Raw genomic sequence first — 18,965 nt, 5'->3', positions numbered from 1 at the left:
TTCATATTTTAGCTAATTTATGCTTGTAGGGAATATGTCAGGTTATTATGGAATATTAATGATTAGGCTAGACGAGACTTTGAGTAGTCTGTAGCTTAGGCTAGCACTTTTTCTAAAACAACAATCAACTGGTAGAGAACTTGGGGTTAAACAAAAGGAGGTAGCCTGAATGAATATATATTCTGCTTAATAGAGGCGTTATTATTCATAACTATCATATTTATGTACTATGGGTAAACTTGGAGTAGGCACAGGAAATGACAGAAGAGACATGCTTGCAGAAACCATCTAAAATTTTGAGTATTTAAAAAAAAAATATATATATATATATATAGTAAATGTACATGGCGAACCGGAAAATTGAAATGGGTTTTATTCTCAGTGAAAATGTTAATTTAAAGATGTAACAGTGTTAAATATGATAAAGTCAAGTGACCATAGAATGGTGATAAGTAAAATTTGTCTTGATCCAAGAAAATAAAGAGAAAAACTAACTTTAAGAAAGAAAATAAAGTAATACGAGAAAAATATGATGAGTTTAGTTTATCAATAGAAAATAGGTACTTCCAGTACATGATGAAATGGAAGCAAGTAAAGAAAAAATTAATAGCAATTTAATGGAAATTTTTATTGGAATCAGCACACGAGATAAGTGAAAAAGTTCTTAAACACCAAAAACTTAATAAAGAAAAGACTGGAAATGAAGATATAATCCAAAAGAGACGAAATAGAATTAGCAGAACTACCCAAAACAATAAACGAACTGGAAACAAAGACATTCGTAAAGACAATCAGACCAAGATTGAGGAAACACTACAGAAAGGAAGAAGTATCAAGTCAATGGAAATGAGATTTACAATAGGGCGCCTAAAGATATTTTCTTTAAGAATGAAAATGGAAATATGGAGTGATAAAAATTGCTAAAAAACTTCCATTCAATGTGCTACAATAGTGAAATAAGAAATAACTTTGCCAATAGAAATTATGATACACCTGAACCGGTACCAAAAGTAACAGTAAGAGAAGTAAGGAATCCTAAAAATGCATGAAAAGTAAAGCAGCAGGAGAAGATGGTCTAACAATTTATTGAATAATAGATGGAGGAGATTTCACAGTAATAGAATTTGCTGAACTTTACACAAAATGCCTGCAAGAATGCTCTATACAGTTTGGAAAAGAATTATCGTTGTATTGATTCCTGAAAAGTGAAGTATAAAAGATTTGAAAAATTACCGCCCAATAAGTTTACTCTGTGATATATAGAATACTTACAAAGACCATATTAGGTCGTAAAAAAGACAGCTAGATTTTTAATCAACCAAGAGAGCAGACAGGGTTTAAAAGTCGGTATACAACAACTGACCATATTCATGTTATTAATCAGCTATTGAAAAAAAAATCAGCAGAGTATTGCAAACCAATATGTATGGCATTTATAGGCTATAAGAAATTAAAACAAGGATACGCATAGGATGGAGAGCATTTGATAAACAAAGTAAGCGTTATGAAATATGAAATGCCACTCTCACTAAAAAGAAAAGTATTAATTCAGCTGATCATGCCAGTGTTAAACTTAGAGACTTGATAAAGCCTTAGAATATAAGTTAATTACAACTCAAAGAGCTATGGAAAGATTAATGATGTGATTAAAAAAGACAACATGTAAGGGAAAGAAATGGACATGGGTAGCAAACGAATCGCAATCCCCAAAATTGTGAGTTGCAAAACTAAGAACGGATTCACCTTCTCAAATTTTGGATTTGTAATTTTCTTTTAGGTCCCCCTTTCTTGCATCAGGCAAGGCATATTTCTCAATTAAACGTCGTTTTATTCCAGTATAACTTCTTAAACTGTCTTGTGGCCAACACATTACCTCCATTGCAGGAGCATCTTTCAACAATCTAATTACTTGAATAGTTTTTTCTCTTTCCGACCACCCATATGTGGCTGCTTCAAAGTCTCTCAAAAACACTTTGATCGATTGAAACCCTTCGTTAGGCCACTGATCAACAAAAGGCCTAACACTTGCCTGGAGTTCTGGCAACTTCCGAGCTATGATTTGCGTATCTTCACTTGGCTGTGCATGTGTACTTTCACTTGTGTGCATTTGGATTTGTTTATGTACATCGGATATGCTGTGGTTGCGTGCAGCTCCTCTTCTCATTCAACCAAGAATCTGTTTATTAACTCTTCTAAGTTATCTAACTTATTTTCCAATTCTTGCACTCTAGTTTCCTGTCTATGTTCTTCCTCGGCAACGCTATACACTACTGCTCCTCCGTTTTCATCTCCCGCAGTAGTAGTGTCTGCTATGTTAGTTCTCGCGTATCTAGGCATCTTGAATTTTTATTTTACCAGCTTAAAGAACAACTTCGCTCACAGCATACACAACCCGACGTATTTTTACACCTGAAACCAATGTGTCGCGTGTTCACGGATAATGAGACATCAGAACATGGTTTTTTCACTCTATTACAAAAGGTTCGTGAGTACACTGTGCACAGCTAACACTCTCTCAGCTGAGCGCCTTGTCTACTTGAATGCACAAAGGCAACTAACTACCCTTTGCTATCAAAATGCAATCTTGCTACAACAACATGCTGAATTATAGGTTTTGTGGAAATCTCATGATTATAGAGTTCAATTACCTTGACGTACAACACATATCTTCATACAAGAATTAGGACACATATAATGAGAATGATAGATGGACAACAAGAATACCAGAAGGGATCCCCAGAAATTACAAAAGAATCAGGGGAAGGAAGAGAAAATGGTGGGTTAACGAACTATGAAAGTTTGCAGGTATAGACTGTCATAGAAAGACTATAAATAGATGGGAATAGAAGGGGATGTCTGAGGCCTTTGTCCTGCAGTAGACTAGCAACTGATGTTGATATATATATATATATATATATATATATATATATATATATATATATATATATATATATATGTGTGTGTGTGTGTGTGTGTGTGTGTGTGTCAGTGTGTATATATAAACATTATTATTAATATTATTATTATCATTATTATCATTATTAGCCAAGCTACAACCCTAGTTGGAAAAGCAAGATGTTATAAGCCCAAGGGCTCCAACAGGGAAAAATAGCCCAGTGAGGAAAGGAAATAAGGAAATAAATAAATGATGAGAACAAGTTAACAATAAATCATCATAAAACCGTAACAATGTCAAAGTAGATATGTCATATATAAACTATTAACAATGTTAAAAACAGATATGTCATATATAAACTATAAAAAGACTCATGTCAGCCCGGTCAACATAAAAATATTTGCTCCAACTTTGAACTTTTGAAGTTCTAGTGATTCAACTACCCGATTAGGAAGATCATTCCACAACTTGGTAACAGCTGGAATAAAACTTCTAGAATACTGTGTAGTATTGAGCCTCATGATGGAGAAGGCCTGGCTATTAGGATGAAGATCTATTACTTAAAAAATCAATAATAATGCTAAGAAACGACCCACCCACTCCCAACTGTTTGAGTTTGATTAACACGGACAAAGGCAGCACTAAAATCAAGTTCAATCATACGAACTTCCTGACCACAATCAAGGGATTTCTGTGCAGCATTGGAGATTGTAACGAGGGCATCACATGCTCCAAGACCTTTACGAAAACCAAAGTGCAAACTAGGGAATAGATGATTATTCTAAATCTATATACCAAGGCACTTCCCCCAATTTTTGGGGATAGCCAACATCAAACAAATGAAAAAATGGGGACCTTTCCTCTCTATGCTCCTCTCAGCCTAAAAAGGGACTCAACCGAGTTCGGTTGGTACTGCTAGGGTGCCACAGCCCACACTCCTCCGTTATCTATCACAGATGAAGCGTCATAAGCTGAATCCCCTACTGCTGCTACCTCCGCGGTCATCCAGGGCAACCGAAGGAAGCAGCAGGGCTTACCAGAACTGTGTCACAATTGCTCACCATTCATTCCTATTTCTAGCATGTTCACTTGCCTCTCTCACATCTATCCTCCTATCCCCCAGAGCTTTCTTCACTCCATCCATCCACCCAAACCTTGGCTTTCCTCTTGCCCTTCTCCCACCAACTCTTGCATTCATCAACTTCTTTAGCAGACAGCCATTTCCCATTCTCTCAACACATTCATATCCACTCTAGCTGCTAAATAATTTCTTACACTCGTTCTAACCCTCACTACTTCGTTCCTAACCCTATCTGCTCGAGATACACTAGCCATACTCCTCAGACACTTCATTTCAAACACATTCAATATCTGTCTCTCCGACACTTTCATTCCCCACAACTCCGATCCATACATCACAGTTGGTACAATCCCTTTCTCATACAGAACTCTCTTTACATTCATACCTAACCCTCTATTCTTGACCACTCCCTTCACTGCCCCAACACTTTGCATCCTTCATTCACTCCCTGACGTACATCTGCTTCCACTCCACCATTTGCTGCAACAACAGACCCCCAGTACTTAAACCGATCTACTTCTTCAAGTACCTATCCATTCAACATGATATTCAACCTCGTACCACGTTCCCTTCTCGTACATCTCATAACCTTACTCTTACTCACATTAACTCTCAACTTCCTTCTCTCACAAAGCCTTCCAGATATTTATATGTTTGACCAACTCAAATTCTCTTATTATTTGGTATTGCAAAATGCTAAAATACACATTAAACATAAAATAATTTTCTTTATCAGAGAATATCGAGTTGACTACATACTTGAAGACAATTTGATATTCTAGGCTGCTAAGACAAAATCTTTTTAGGTTGGCTTCTTTTTGACCGATCTGTTTTGAAAAAAATCTGGCTACCCTATTGTTTACTGTAGGTTCTACAGGCTACAATTTTTAAATATGCGTCTCCATGACTAAACAATACTCTACTACTGAGCATACGAGAGACAATATATTAAGTGTTTCAAAAGGAAACTGAAGACTTTCTTGTTCTCTAAGTTCTTCGATACTGTGGAGCAATAGGTGGTGTGAATTATGAATGCTTTGGAATGTATACGATAAAATGAATTGTGAAAGGGCTTGTAGAAAGTAGGGTTCCTTTGCAGTACATGACCAGAAAGCATCCCTTAAAGCAAATTAAGTAAAGACTGGTATCTAAGATGATACTGGAACTGCAAATGCAAGGCTTCTCAGGAACTTCGGAAAACTACAAATTGCTTACTTTTGACAAATGTTATGCCTTCATTATGGGACGAATTAAAGATAAAATAATGAATTGATCAATGACAAATGGCAAGTGTAGAATGAATTACTAGTTATTGATAGACTGTAGCGCAAACTTTACTCTATACAGTATTGGGGTACAGCACAGATAGCAAGGGCGATGGTAGCATCTGACATGCTAGTACGTAATAGGTTGACCAAAGCACCAGCCACCCATTGAGATACTATTGCCTGAGACGTATTGGGTCCTTTGGCTGCCCAGATAGTACTACATTGGATCCGTCTCTCTGGTTACGGGTCATTTCATCTATGCTGACACATTCACAGAACAATCTAGCCTATTCTTTACACATTCTCCTCTTGACAACACCGAAATTACCAAACAATTTTTCTTCTCTCAAGAGGTTGACTATTGCTCTGTATTATTATTATTATTATTATAAATTGCTAAGCTACAACTCTAGTTGGAAAAGCAGAATGCTACAAGCCCAGGGGCTCCAACAGGGAAAATAGTCCAGTGAGGAAAGGAAACAAGGAAAAAATAAACATTTTAAGAATAATGATAAAATAAATATCTCCTATGTAAACTATAAAAACTTTAACAAAACATGAGGAAGAGAAATTAGATAGAATAGTGGGTGCTACTATAGCGTGAGGTCTACCGCCATATGTCGCCTACCCAGGCGGAGGGTGAGGTCTACCACGCGACAAGCTTGGACCTTCCGCAACCTAAATGCCATGGGGTACCAGCATTCTACACTGAACCACCAGCAATATTATGTGGATCCAGCGACAGGAGCACACACACAGGCAATTGAGCGATCGTAGTTGGACGCTAAAACGATGATTCTGAAGAGATTAATGCGAGGTGTTGGTCGTCAGCTGTTCCAGTCTCATCTTGATTATTTTTGCTGGAAGGTGATGAGAAAAAATTCCAATGATCTATTCGTGTCTTTCTTAGATGTACGAAGTGTGTACCGCTAGGATAAATGTATGGAAATATATGATAACATGTTTATTTTTACCTGTATTCCTTTTTTAATGTAATTAGAAATCCAATTATCTATTTAAGTCATTTCTAAGATATGTTTAAATGAAGTGTTTATTGTTTTGTATCGCTAGAATAAATATGGAAATATATGATAACATGTTTATTTTAACCTTTATTAATTTTTTTTCAATGTAATTAAAATTCCAATTATCATTTTAAGACATTTCTAAAATATGTTTAAATTGAGTGTTTATTGCTTGAACAAATGTATGAAATGTGTTTTATCTATGAGGGACGAATAATTCAACGGTAGACCTCACGCTATAGTGCTAACGGGAGGTAGACCTCACGCTATAGTAGCACCGAATAGTGTGCCCGAGTGTACCCTAAGCAAGAGAACTCTGCAATTGTTTAGTGGCCACTTTCCCATTATTATGGGTAGAAGAGACTCTTTACCAATGGTAAGCAGCTCTTCTAGGAGAAGGACACTCCAAAATCAAAACATTATTCTCTAGTCTTGGGTAGTGTCATAGCCTCTGTACCATGGTCTTCGACTGTTTTGGGTTAGAGATCTCTTGCTTTGGGAGTACACTCGGGCACACTATTCTATTTCCACTATTCTATTTTGTTTCTCGTCCTCTTGTAATTTTCAAGTTTTTATACTTTACATATGAAAGATTTATTTTAATCTTGTCATTGCTCTTAAACTTCTCTTGTTGTTTTTCCTTATTTCCTTTCCTCACTGAGCTATTTTCCCTGTTGGAGCCCTTGAGTTTATAGCATCCTTTTTCCAACTAGGGTAATAGCTTAGCAAGTAATAATAATAATAATAATAATAATAATAATAATAATAATAATAATAATAATAATAATAATAATAATAATAATAATATCAGACGTGTTTATTTCTAAGTCTTAAGATGTTAACACAAGTTGCGCTGGCTATGAGTGTGTTTTTTGATTTCCGGTCCGGTGTGGAAATACGAATGAATAATTGTTCATCTTAATCATTTATTAATTAAATAAATAAAGCGACATTTCTTTTTTATTCGCCATATTTTATTTACATAGAATTAAAACAATTGATATTTCAATTTTTCATGCAAGTTGTTAATTTTAGAAGAGCTAAATTTCTCATTTGACTTCTAGTCAGACCTGTCAGGATAGTTATCTAGAGTCTAGACTATGTTACTGTGACAATAGTTGTTTATGAGTGTCTCGAAAATGGTATTTCTCGGTGAACATTGAATGTGGGTTTCTCGAAATGTTTTAAATGTCAAAATCGGTAATCAAATTCATTTAGTGATAACATTACTGTGCAATTGCACGAGGAAAACTTCCCGTCGATTTTGACTCAAGTTGTGCAGTCTTGTTTGGTCAAAGTCACTGGCCATCCTAGACGCTGAGTGCTTGACTTGTAAGTAGAATACACATTCTATTATTGTCCTTGTCATTTGTGTAGCTGGTGACCTGACCACCATTCAAATTTGGGATAGATCACACTGTCAACTGTTCCCCTTGTAGCTAGTGAATAAAATGTAGGCCAGGCGGTGTCTTTCGGACTTTGTGTTGTTAAGGCCTACCAAGTGTTAGACTTATTATATGGTAAATATATGATGCTTTAATTTTTAGCCAAATACATGAACCATAGATTTTCCCTACTCTACCGTCTTGTGTTTTATTCATTTCTGACCTTCATTATTGGTGCAAACCACCCGTTCATGAGTTTTTGGACCCCCTTATGTAAAGACATTTATGGGGGACCACAGTGGGAAACTGGGGTGTTGTGGGTGGGGAAATGTCATAAACAAGTGATTTGCAGCAATAATAACAGTCAGAAATGTAAAATAAGCCCAAGATAACCAGCAGGAAAAATATATGATTCGTGTTAATGGCTGAAAACAGGCCAAAACGTGATTATTTAACTTTTAAGATTTGTAAATGGGTACATGACCTAACAAACCCACCTAACGTATTAGTTCCCAGGTCACAACCCCCAGCTGGGGGCCAAGTCCCCTGGAACCCCCTTCCCAGGTCACAACTGCCAGCCAGTGTGACGGTCTGAACCAACCCACGGTCTCACAATACTCTTTTATAATCTGCGCATGCGCGAACATTACCGTTTGCCAGTGCTTACGAGGTTGATGTTTTATTTTCCTGTAATATTAGCGGGCGCAGCTCAACATTACCGCTTGCCAGTACATACGAGCTTGATGTTTTATTTTCATGCGAGCGAAGCGAGCTAATGGCGGAAAAGAACCATTATACAATGTCAAGGAGAATTCTGAGACCGGGGGATCGTTCAGACCGTCACACCGGACCCCACTTCCCAGGTCACAAATAAAAGTAAATCACAAATAAATCCTTACATTATAATAAAGTAAATCACAAATAAATCCGTCTATTATGAAAAAGTAAATCACACATAATTCTTGCCTTACGATTGACACCGTCGCCTTTATTTTTTTTTTTTTACTTTTTTTTTTCTTGGCAATCTTTACAAAAGCTTTGCAGTCGATAATTAGCTGGCCTTCCCTGAAAATTAACTAAGAATCTGACCTTTGAGGCATTATTTCGCTGTTAATTTTTAATTACACATGAGTAACAATATCTTTACACTGAATAGAGAGCATTTCCATCATAATCAATTGCCGACATAAACAAAATTTCGCTAAATTTTTGAAATAGATTGATGTGCTTCCCTTGAGTTCCCTCTTGGAGATGTCTTTACGAGATGGTGGTTAATTTGAAACTGAAAACGAAGATGGGAAAAAAATGGCTGTTGTAGAACAACGTCCGGGAACTTAGGAAGTAGTACTTGTAAGCTGTTAGTTGGTTTAAAAAAAAAAACTCCTGACAAATACATCATTGTAAATGCACAGAAAGCTCAGCAAACCATGGGAAAAACGCATGTGAAATGAGTCCCCTTCTGTCTCTCAGATGTGAACAATGGACATAGAGTGAAAAACATACTTCACATTTTAACAGACTGATATGTAAGTTATTATGCCCCAGCCCATATTAAACATATAGAGAAACATACCAAACTAGCCAGCACTCGTCCATTTCTTATAGCGAATTCCAGTTTCGCTAGAAATTAGAGTATGATATAATTACCCTTTATATTTGTGGCTGTGACCAGTTCAACACTACAAATAAAATATAATTGAATACAGAATTTTTGTCTCTTCTGTCAACCATTGTGGACATATTTGGCTATTTCACCTTACATAAATACAAACTATCATCCTCCTTTTTTTTTTTTTATAGGAATATGACTTCAATGGAGGCTGGAGTTGCCGTGGAAATTTAATCAATAGGTGCGATGGGAATACTTCATCATTATTATTATAGTTAAATTTTGTTTGACTCCACCCACCTTATACGTTCTAATTTATGTTTTTTTTATTAGGTAAAGCGCGTAGAACAGAAAATATTTCTTTTCGATACACATTATCTGTGCAAACTTATGAGAGAAAAATAATAATCAAATTACATTTTTGGGCTCAAGCCATGGCGTCCTGATGGAAGGTTCCTTTTTGGTAGCTTCCTTGGGTATATAACTACTAGATATTCCCAGAGAATTTAACCACAGGTTATCACAGAATTCTAACTTCTGGAGCGAGTATCCTAAAGGTTTCCCTTTTAAGACATCGTATATCAACAGGGGACGCATGTATTAACGCGCCACATAGCTATCTGCACCCCACATAGAGTTAACACTTCGATGTGTAGGGGCGGAGAATAGCTGGGGAGCCGTTCCACAGCTAATCTTGTCCGTGGCTACTTTTGGTACTCGAGACGTAAACAAACGGGCGCCATTGCTAAATGACGTCACGTCCGTCCTCCATCCTTCGCCTAGTAGTTTGCCTTACTAGACGGATTTTTCCCTGTGCTTTTCTTATCGACTTGCATCTTAGCCATGTCTCTACCCTCGGCCTCGCCTTCTTCTGGAAAGTTGAGTACAAGGTTCCAGTATTGTTTAAATAAGCTCTGACCGTAAAGTAACTTTTACTTTTCGAGATATTTTATGTTTTTTGGCAGAGCTGTGCTACTACCGGACCCGCCATTTTATGGCGTCGCTGTTGTTTTGCATGCCTTATTTAGCTAGCCTCAACAGCTTTTTCCGGCCTCATTAACTAATCGATACTATTAGTTATTTAGTCTTCATAGCTAGGAACTTTATATATCGTGTTTTGACGCTCTTTTATTGGTCATCGACTGACCCCATACCAGTTCGCTAGTCTAGCCCTTAGGCCAGAGTGCCTATCATCAGTGTTCATGCATGATATATTACAGTGATCCTAGGTTTAGTTATGAAGATAGTGGCATTATTTTATGATACTGTTTACTGTGATGCAAGTGTTTTCGCCTTCAGGGACCATATAGGGGATAGGTTTGACAGCGTGCCTTTCTAACCTAACCTACTTGTAGGCCCCCTATATGCCCCCTTCACCCCCTGCCTTAGGGCATTCCCTCTGCGTAGCCTTGCTCCCCCTACCATGTAAGGGGATCAAGCTTATACCAGAGTACTTATCGCTTCTCTGTCCTCCCTAAGGGAATGATACCCCCTTAGGGTTGCGTCCGAGAATGAGGAACGGCCTGCCCATCCTCTATTGCTGAGGCTAGGTTAACTGACCTTCCCTGCAATGCGATACGTCTTCCATCCTTCCTGGTTCAGGGTGTAACATCCCTGCTCTAGGTTAGGCTTGGGGGGAGTTAGTTATGTGCCTTGCTGAAACAGTACCCATGCACCGTTCTCAGACAGGCTGCCTACCTTAGGCTAGGGAGCGTCCTCCCTTCCTTGGTGGTCGCTTTGGTACAGAGCCTTTCCTATAGAAGACCCTTCTTCTCCCCTCCCCACCTATCTCTTGTATGGCCTAGCCTATACTTAGATTAGTCTATACCCATCTGATGCAAGTGATGTTGGAGCAGGAGCAATGTTAGCCAACAAGTCAGCATCCAAGGAACTGTTACCAATTGCCTTTTACCACCATACATTCTCCAAATCCGAGCAGAGGTATTCAACGACAGAAAAGGAATTACTGGCGGTTATCCTGGCGATAAAGAGATTTCGGATGTACCTCTCCTCTGCACCGTTTGATCTGATAACGGACCATCAGGCATTAAGATGGCTAAACACCCTGGATATTAGAGAAGAGAGAGGGCGTCGAGGGAGATGGATTGAAACAATTCAGCAGTTTGACATAAATCCAATTCATAAAAGTGGTCGCAGTGCTGTGATGTCCATGGCTGATTATCTGTCGAGAGTTGGTGCTGATGGAAATCTGGTATCGCATATTGCAAGTATAACAGTAGGATCTTCTCAGCAGTGGGCCACAGTATTTGTAGATCCCAATGAAATGTTAGAAAAACAGCATTGCGATGAAGGGATCAGGGAAGTAGTGAACTTTATGAAAAATACGAGTTCACCGGGGTGTGTGTCAGAGGAGAATGAGCTTGCCAAATATAGTAACCGTTTGGGTATTACTAAAAATGGAATTCTGTGTTATATAAATTATAAAGGAAGACGCTCACAAGAACATCCCTATGGCGTGAAAGAAGAGTGGTTACCTGTGATACCTAAAGATATGAGACTCTATGCACTTCAAATGATTCATGACAGTCCGATGAGTGGTCACATGGGTCGTGATCGAACATGGGAAAGAGCTCGGAAGAGTTTCTGGTGGCCTCGCATGAAGGCAGATGTCCATGCACATGTCAGTAAATGTGAAGCATGTGGGAGTAACAAAAGATCGAAGCATCCAGGGAAGGCCCCTTTTCAGAACCGCGAGCTCCCGGGATACATGAATGAACAGGTGCAAGTTGATTTCATGGGTCCGTTTCCCATTTCATCCTCACATCCATATCGTTATATCCTTCAAATGCAAGATATTTTGACTCGCTATGTTGTTTTGGTACCTCCTTGAGGATTGTTCAGCAAAAACAGCAGTGGATACTCTAGTTGAAAGATGGATTTGCATGTTTGGGGTGCCCCGTGTCATAATGTCGGACAGAGGATCACATTTTACGGCTGATATCTTCAAGGCAATGTGTAACATGTTTGGAATTAAGCAGGACTTTGGTTCTCCTTACCATCCAAGAAGTCAGGCCCAAGTAGAACGTCAAAATCAATTATTAGACAACGTTCGTTGCATGTGTCACAATAATATGGATTTTTGGCCTGAAATGATACCCAGGGTACAGTTCTCTCACAATACAGCTGTAAATACTACGACTTCAGTTACTCCACATGAGCTCGTCTATGGGACTCCGGCTCGACGTCCAGAGGAGATTCTAAAAAAGGAAACTTCCAAAGATGAGGATTATCAACCGGGCTCTTTGGGTAATGCAGCAATCACAGAAAGATTTGTGAGAGAGAAAGTAGATAAAATTGAGAAAATTATTAAGGTCGCACGGAACAAGACTGCAATGGCACAACAGATTAGGAATAACCAGCGGAAGTCTTACGGCAAAGCTTTCAAAGTTGGAGATTTGGTTCGATTGAAGTTATCGACAGCTGAGAGACGCCGTTGTGGAGGTGGTAAACTTGCACCATATCTTTCGAAGAAATATAGAGTTATAGAAATACTTCGTGGTGGCTGGACGTATAAGTTAACCCCAGCAGAGACAATAACAGACGAAGTAAAGATAAGACATTTTGACGAACTGGAGAAGGCCCCGGTAAGCAATTATTCTTGGGAAACCGCATTGGCTGATCTTTCAGATGAAGAAGTCATCAGAATAGACTCAGGGATTGGAAGTAGTTCAGGAGGAATACGTCGGTCTACTCGGGAGCGCCATCCCCCAAGTCGTTTGCAGGTAGATCCCAGTAAAAGATCCTATGAATCGGAAGAGGAGGAATTCTGGGATGAATGTTCTAACAGCGAGAATGAGTTAGAAGACGATCAGAATTGCTTATGGCAATAATACTCGTCTTGATAAATGCAACCTGTTAAATAGAAATTATTTATTTTATGTTATTTCATTCTTGTATTATTTAGTAAATTTATTTTATTGATATTCCCGATTTATTCATATATTGTCTCATAAATAAGAAGGGGAGTGAGATAGTTTGTATACTTAACTGTCTAACTATTGTTATTCTCCGAAGTAATATTCATATAGCTGTTAAGCTAATTATTGCTGTAATAGTTCTTAACTGCTATTGCTGTTAACTATCATAATCATTGTTTACTTCCTGTATATACTATTCTCAGTATTCAGTACTGAACTGTATCTTGTACCGTGAGTTTTGGATAATAAATACTGAAAGGAACCGCTGTGTTTGTCAAACCATGACTCCTGTCCTACAACTCCTCCTTAGGGTGGAGTGATAAGGCTACCTTGAGTCCCTGTGTGCAGTCCGCTCTGGTACATATACCCTTCATAGTGTCCTATGGGGTTAGCCACTGGATGCGTTTTGTCTGCAGGGGTTCTCCCCCCCCTCTTGGGTGTTCCCTAGCCCTCCCTTGGGCTACACTGGCTCCCGGCCGCCTGCGGCCCCTGCCACTGGGTGATAGGGCTAGCCTCTATCATGGGTACACCCATTCAGGTTGGATGTCTTGGGGTCCGTGTCCGTACCCCTACATCCCTCCTTCTGTCTCTTTCACTGTCCTGGTGCCGGTCCCTTGCCGCCTCTACTGTCGGTGATACCGACCTCCCCCCTTGGTGACACATTCCTTGCCCCCCGGGCCGTCAGTCCTCCGTGTGCCGTAGGGCTACCGCCTCCCGTCGGCGTACAGCCGATGGCCTTCCCTCATACCTCATAGCTTCGGTCGTCCGTCCATCGGTCTGGCCCCCGGAGTGCCGGCATCCATTTCCGGCAGTCCGGTTCTGCTATAGCCCATCCTTGTCCCTGTCACCAAGCCGGCAACCTTGGCTATAGCCCATCCTTGTCCCTGTCACCAAGCCGGCAACCTTCGGCTGCCAGAGCCGCCGTTGTGCCGGCGGCCGCCATCCTGGCATTACTCCTGACTTCTATATTTGTCTTCCCTAATGCCAGAAACTCTGCTGGAGCGGCCTCCGGCGTGCCGTCAGTCTGCCGGAGCATTCCGGAGGCGTCAAAGCGACTTGCACCCGTTCTCCTAGCTATCAACTCATGCTGATAGCCCTACATTGCAACCAGATGGTTTGACTACATAAATAGATAGGTATTGTCTTACCGTTCTATTAGTAGCCATGCTGTCTTCTTGCATATCACAAATTTCCAGCATGCTGTGTGTATCTTAGCACGGCTGGTTGCAGGAAACCGTTACCCTATGGGATCTTCTACATTCCCAATTCTATGGTCTGAGTGGTCTCAGTCCCAGTTTTATATCCTTGGCAATTCCTACTAGAATTCCCACTGCCTCCCTGGCAATCTATGAAGGATTCTGCCTTATGCTCTTGGTCACAAACAAATTGCCTATGGATAAGGTTACGGTAACCAGCCGGGCGGGTTACACGGAGTATGTGTCTATCTCTTTCATTTCCGCCCATTCTGTGATCATCACACTTAATGTTAAGTTAAAGATTAATCAATTAATATTTAACTTTAGAATAGAAGTCATCCTTATGACTCCCCCATACTCATGTCCTCTTTCTCTTACAGGAGGAGTACGTGAAGTGCGACCACGGCTTCTGTGGAGTGAAGCGCCCGCACTTCTATGGGCACACGGCGTGTAGGACTCACGCCCCTTGCGCCAACAAGAAAGGCGATCTGAAGTTTTGGGACCCGCAGAACTGGACGGTCTGCCTGGACCGCCTGGTCGAGGCGTTCAATAATCCTCCCTCAGCGGAGGTTAGGGACGCTTCTCGAGAGAAGCTTCGCAAGTGGGTGCGTGGCTTCCAGAAGAACGCCACTGGACCATACCTTGCCTCCGAGGACTTGAGGGCCTTGCTTTTCCCGAAGTCATCCCCAGACTCTGTGGTCCCCAAGGATCAGATCCCCACCGTCCAGATAACGGTGGAACCCGATGTAATCATGGTCCAGTCCATGCACGAGTGCCGCCTGGATGCCGACAACGCGGATCGCATGTCGGAAGTGTCGGAGAACACGGAGAGGAACCTCATGTCCGAAGAACTGGACTATGAGGAAGACCGAGTGGATTACACCGAGTCGGAGCAGGAGGTCGCTCCGCCTTCCACCCCCACACCGACTCCTACACTGATGGATGTATCACTCCCGTCTACCTCCGCTACCCCGGACCCCATCCCATCCAGCGCCCAGGAGATGTTCCGAATGCTCGAAGCTCTCATGGACAAGAAACTCCGTGAGACACAAGAATACATCAGGACCATGGGAAGTTCAAAGCAGCCGAAAAGGATTTCGGTTAAGGTCCTCCCGGCATGCTCGGACGCCAACCCCTGGAGGTATGCCGAGCACATGCCAATTACAACGGGCAGGATCTTCATCAGTGAGAAGGTCGGCTCGGTTGCCCTGGAAGAAGTGGAATTCTTCCCGAAATTTGAGGCTTATCCGGACTGTTACGTCCGACTTCGATCCGAACCTGCCTCTAAAGAGGAGACTGAACCGAAGGAGGTGATCGTGTTTGATCTCCCGAAGGCCCAGGCTATGCTGGCCAATACTGTCAAAAGTAGGGGTTTTACCTGCTCAAAACTTGCAGCGTTGAGCAAGAAGCACCCTACCTACGTCGCACCAGACGATGCGATCCTCCCCTTCATGGAAAAGGCCTTCGCTGCGGTACGCAAGGCAGTGGAAGAAGGAAAACCTTGCCCTGCACTGGAGGAGTGCAGACCCTTCTCCCTGATTACTCCCCCCGATGTTCGACACTGGAAAGATGTCCAGCATACCTTCGTGGTAAGGAAACTAGAACCTGACGTTGCTGGACGTCAGTTTAACGAAGACCTCCCGAAACTTAATGACCATCTCCTTCGTCGGGAACATGACACGAAGGAAAGGCTCGCCGCATCCATGTCCCTCCAGGTACAGCTCGACGTGATGGCCGGTGACACTAGAGTCCCCGACTACTACATGGTGCTTGCCAAAACGCATTTGGCGACTGTAGTTAAAGACCTGTACAGCTTCATGAAGGCTCGTAGAGCCTGTCGTGAATTCGTGTTCTCCAGTGCCACAGTGAGACACGAACCCCGGTGGCTGATTTCCTCCAACATCTGGGGTAAGCACCTCTTTCCCTCTTCCCTTGTGAAAGAGATCATCGACAAGGCCGCCACGGAGAACAGGAACCTTCTCCATAAGTGGGGCATGTCAAAGAAGAGGAAATCCTCTCAGGACGACGGCCCTCAACCTAAGAGGAAATCCTCCAAGCCGAAACCCCAGCAACGTCAACAGAGACGGCAGTATCCGGGATCCGCTACTCCCCAAGTGGCAGCTCAGCCACAGCAGACCTTTCAGCTGGTCACCCAACCGGTCTTGTCACAGTCGCCGGTTTTCACCCCTGCTTTCGAGCAACAGACGACTACCTTTCGTCCCAAAGGTAGAGGCTCAAACAGAGGTGCAGGCAGAGACCCATCTCGCCGTTCCTCCAGAGGCAGAGGAGGAAGGGGAGCTAGCGGCCGAGGCAGTAAACCCTCGGGACACCAGAAGCAATGAAGAAGTGCTTCCGGTGGGAGGAAGACTCCGCCAATTCCAGGATCGTTGGACCTTCGATCCCTGGGCACACAGCATCGTCAAGAAGGGTCTAGGCTGGAGTTGGACTCAACCACCCCCAACCTTCCAGCAATTCTTCCAACAATCAACTCCCCTTCTGGAAGAATATGTTCTAGATCTCTTGAACAAGAAGGTGATAAGGAGGGTAAAGTCAACCAGGTTCCAAGGGAGACTGTTTTGCATCCCCAAGAAGGACTCCGACAAACTCAGAGTCATTCTAGACTTATCCCCCCTCAAGTTCATAGCGAACAACAAGTTCAAGATGCTGACTCTTCAACAGATAAGGACCCTTCTGCCTCAAGGTTCCTACACGGTCTCCATAGACCTGGCGGATGCCTACTGGCACGTTCCAATGAACCACCACGCTTCCTCCTACCTAGGATTTCGACTCCAAAGGAAAAGCTACGCCTTCAGGGCCATGCCCTTCAGCCTCAACGTGGCCCCTCGGATCTTCACAAAGCTGGCAGACGCCATCGTTCAACAGCTTCGCCTCCGAGGCGTCCAGGTGATGGCCTACCTCGACGACTGGCTGGTCTGGGCTCCATCGCCCGAGGATTGTTTAAGATCCTGCAACAAAGTTACCCAGTCCTAGAACACCTGGGATTCCAGATAAACGCGAAGAAATCTCGCCTCTCTCCAGCTCAGAAGTTCCAATGGTTAGGAATCCAGTGGAACCTTCAGTCACACTGCCTTTCCATCCCCCAGAAGAAAAGGAAGGAAATAGCAGGGTCTGTCAAGCGACTGCTGAAATCCAAACGGATCTCAAGACGTCAGCAGGAACGAGTTCTAGGCTCTCTACAGTTCGCCTCAGTGACAAACCCAGTGTTACGTGCACAGCTAAAGGATGCCGCGGGAGTCTGGAGACGTTCCGCATCCATCGCTCGAAGAGACCTCATGAGACGGCTCCCAAACAGACTTCGGTTACTCCTAAAGCCGTGGTCGGAAGCAAAGGCCCTGAAAAGGCCCATCCCTCTTCAACACCCACCTCCATCACTCGACATCCACACGGACGCTTCGCTGGAGGGTTGGGGAGGTCACTCTCTCTAAAGAAAGGTTCAAGGAACATGGTCTCCCCTATTCAAGACGTTTCACATCAACATCTTGGAGGCCATGGCGGTCCTTCTAACTCTGAAGAAACTCTCCCCGCCTCCCTCGATCCATATTCGTCTAACCCTAGACAACTCGGTGGTAGTTCGATGTCTCAATCGCCAAGGCTCAAGATCGCCCCAGATAAATCAGGTGCTTCTGACAATCTTCCGTCTGGCAGAGAAGAAGAAATGGCACCTGTCTGCAGTTCACCTACAAGGATTCCGCAACGTGACGGCGGACGCTCTATCTCGGACAAGCCCGATAGAGTTGGAATGGTCTCTAGACGCAAGATCCTTCTCCTTCATCTCTCACCAAGTCCCAGAACTTCAGATCGATCTGTTCGCAACGAGCGACAACAATCAACTTCCTCGATATGTGGCCCCGTACGAGGACCCCAAGGCAGAAGCAGTGGACGCCATGTCACTGGATTGGAACAGATGGTCCAAGATCTACCTGTTCCCTCCCACCAACCTTCTGCTGAAAGTCCTCTCCAAACTGAGAACCTTCAAGGAAACAGCAGCCCTAGTGGCTCCCAAGTGGCCCCGGAGCAACTGGTACCCCCTAGTCCTGGAGCTACAACCCACGCTGATCCCTCTCCCGGGCCCAGTTCTCTCCCAGCAAGTACAGAAGTCGACTGTCTTCGCTTCATCATTGAAAGTCAGGGACCTTCATCTCATGATTTTCTCTCCCTAGCCGTGAAGAAAAGGTTTGGGATATCGAAGAAGAATCTCGACTTCCTCGAGGAATACAAGACCGAATCCACACGACGGCAATACGAATCATCCTGGAGAAAATGGGTCTCATTCGTCAAGGCAAAAAATCCTACGGAAATCACCATCGATTTTTGCATGTCCTTCTTCATTCACCTTCATGGACAAGACTTGGCAGCCAACACGATTTCTACTTGCAAATCGGCCTTGACTAGACCGCTAATGTACGCCTTCCAGATTGATCTGTCCAGCGACATCTTCAATAAACTGCCGAAGGCATGCGCTCGTCTACGCCCAGCACCCCCACCAAAACCGATCTCCTGGTCCCTGGACAAGGTGCTACATTTTGCCTCCAACTTGGACAATGAT

At 42.5% G+C, this 18,965-nt stretch overlaps 1 long non-coding RNA gene across 2 annotated transcripts in view; it reads left to right on the top strand.

The window, feature by feature from the left end:
- Positions 1-7,357: 7,357 nt before the first annotated feature.
- Positions 7,358-18,965, top strand: part of LOC137635624 (uncharacterized) — a 299,091-nt gene continuing 287,483 nt past the window's right edge. For both annotated transcript variants that reach the window (XR_011042734.1, XR_011042733.1), the window contains exon 1: positions 7,358-7,602. This is a non-coding gene — a long non-coding RNA (uncharacterized lncRNA). The remainder of the gene's footprint in view (positions 7,603-18,965) is intronic.

Source organism: Palaemon carinicauda, unplaced genomic scaffold (assembly GCF_036898095.1).
Source record: "Palaemon carinicauda isolate YSFRI2023 unplaced genomic scaffold, ASM3689809v2 scaffold15, whole genome shotgun sequence".
In the NCBI taxonomy this organism is placed as follows: Eukaryota; Metazoa; Arthropoda; class Malacostraca; order Decapoda; family Palaemonidae; genus Palaemon; species Palaemon carinicauda.
Note: the sequence above shows the minus strand (reverse complement) of the source record. Positions and strands in the feature narration are given on the sequence as shown.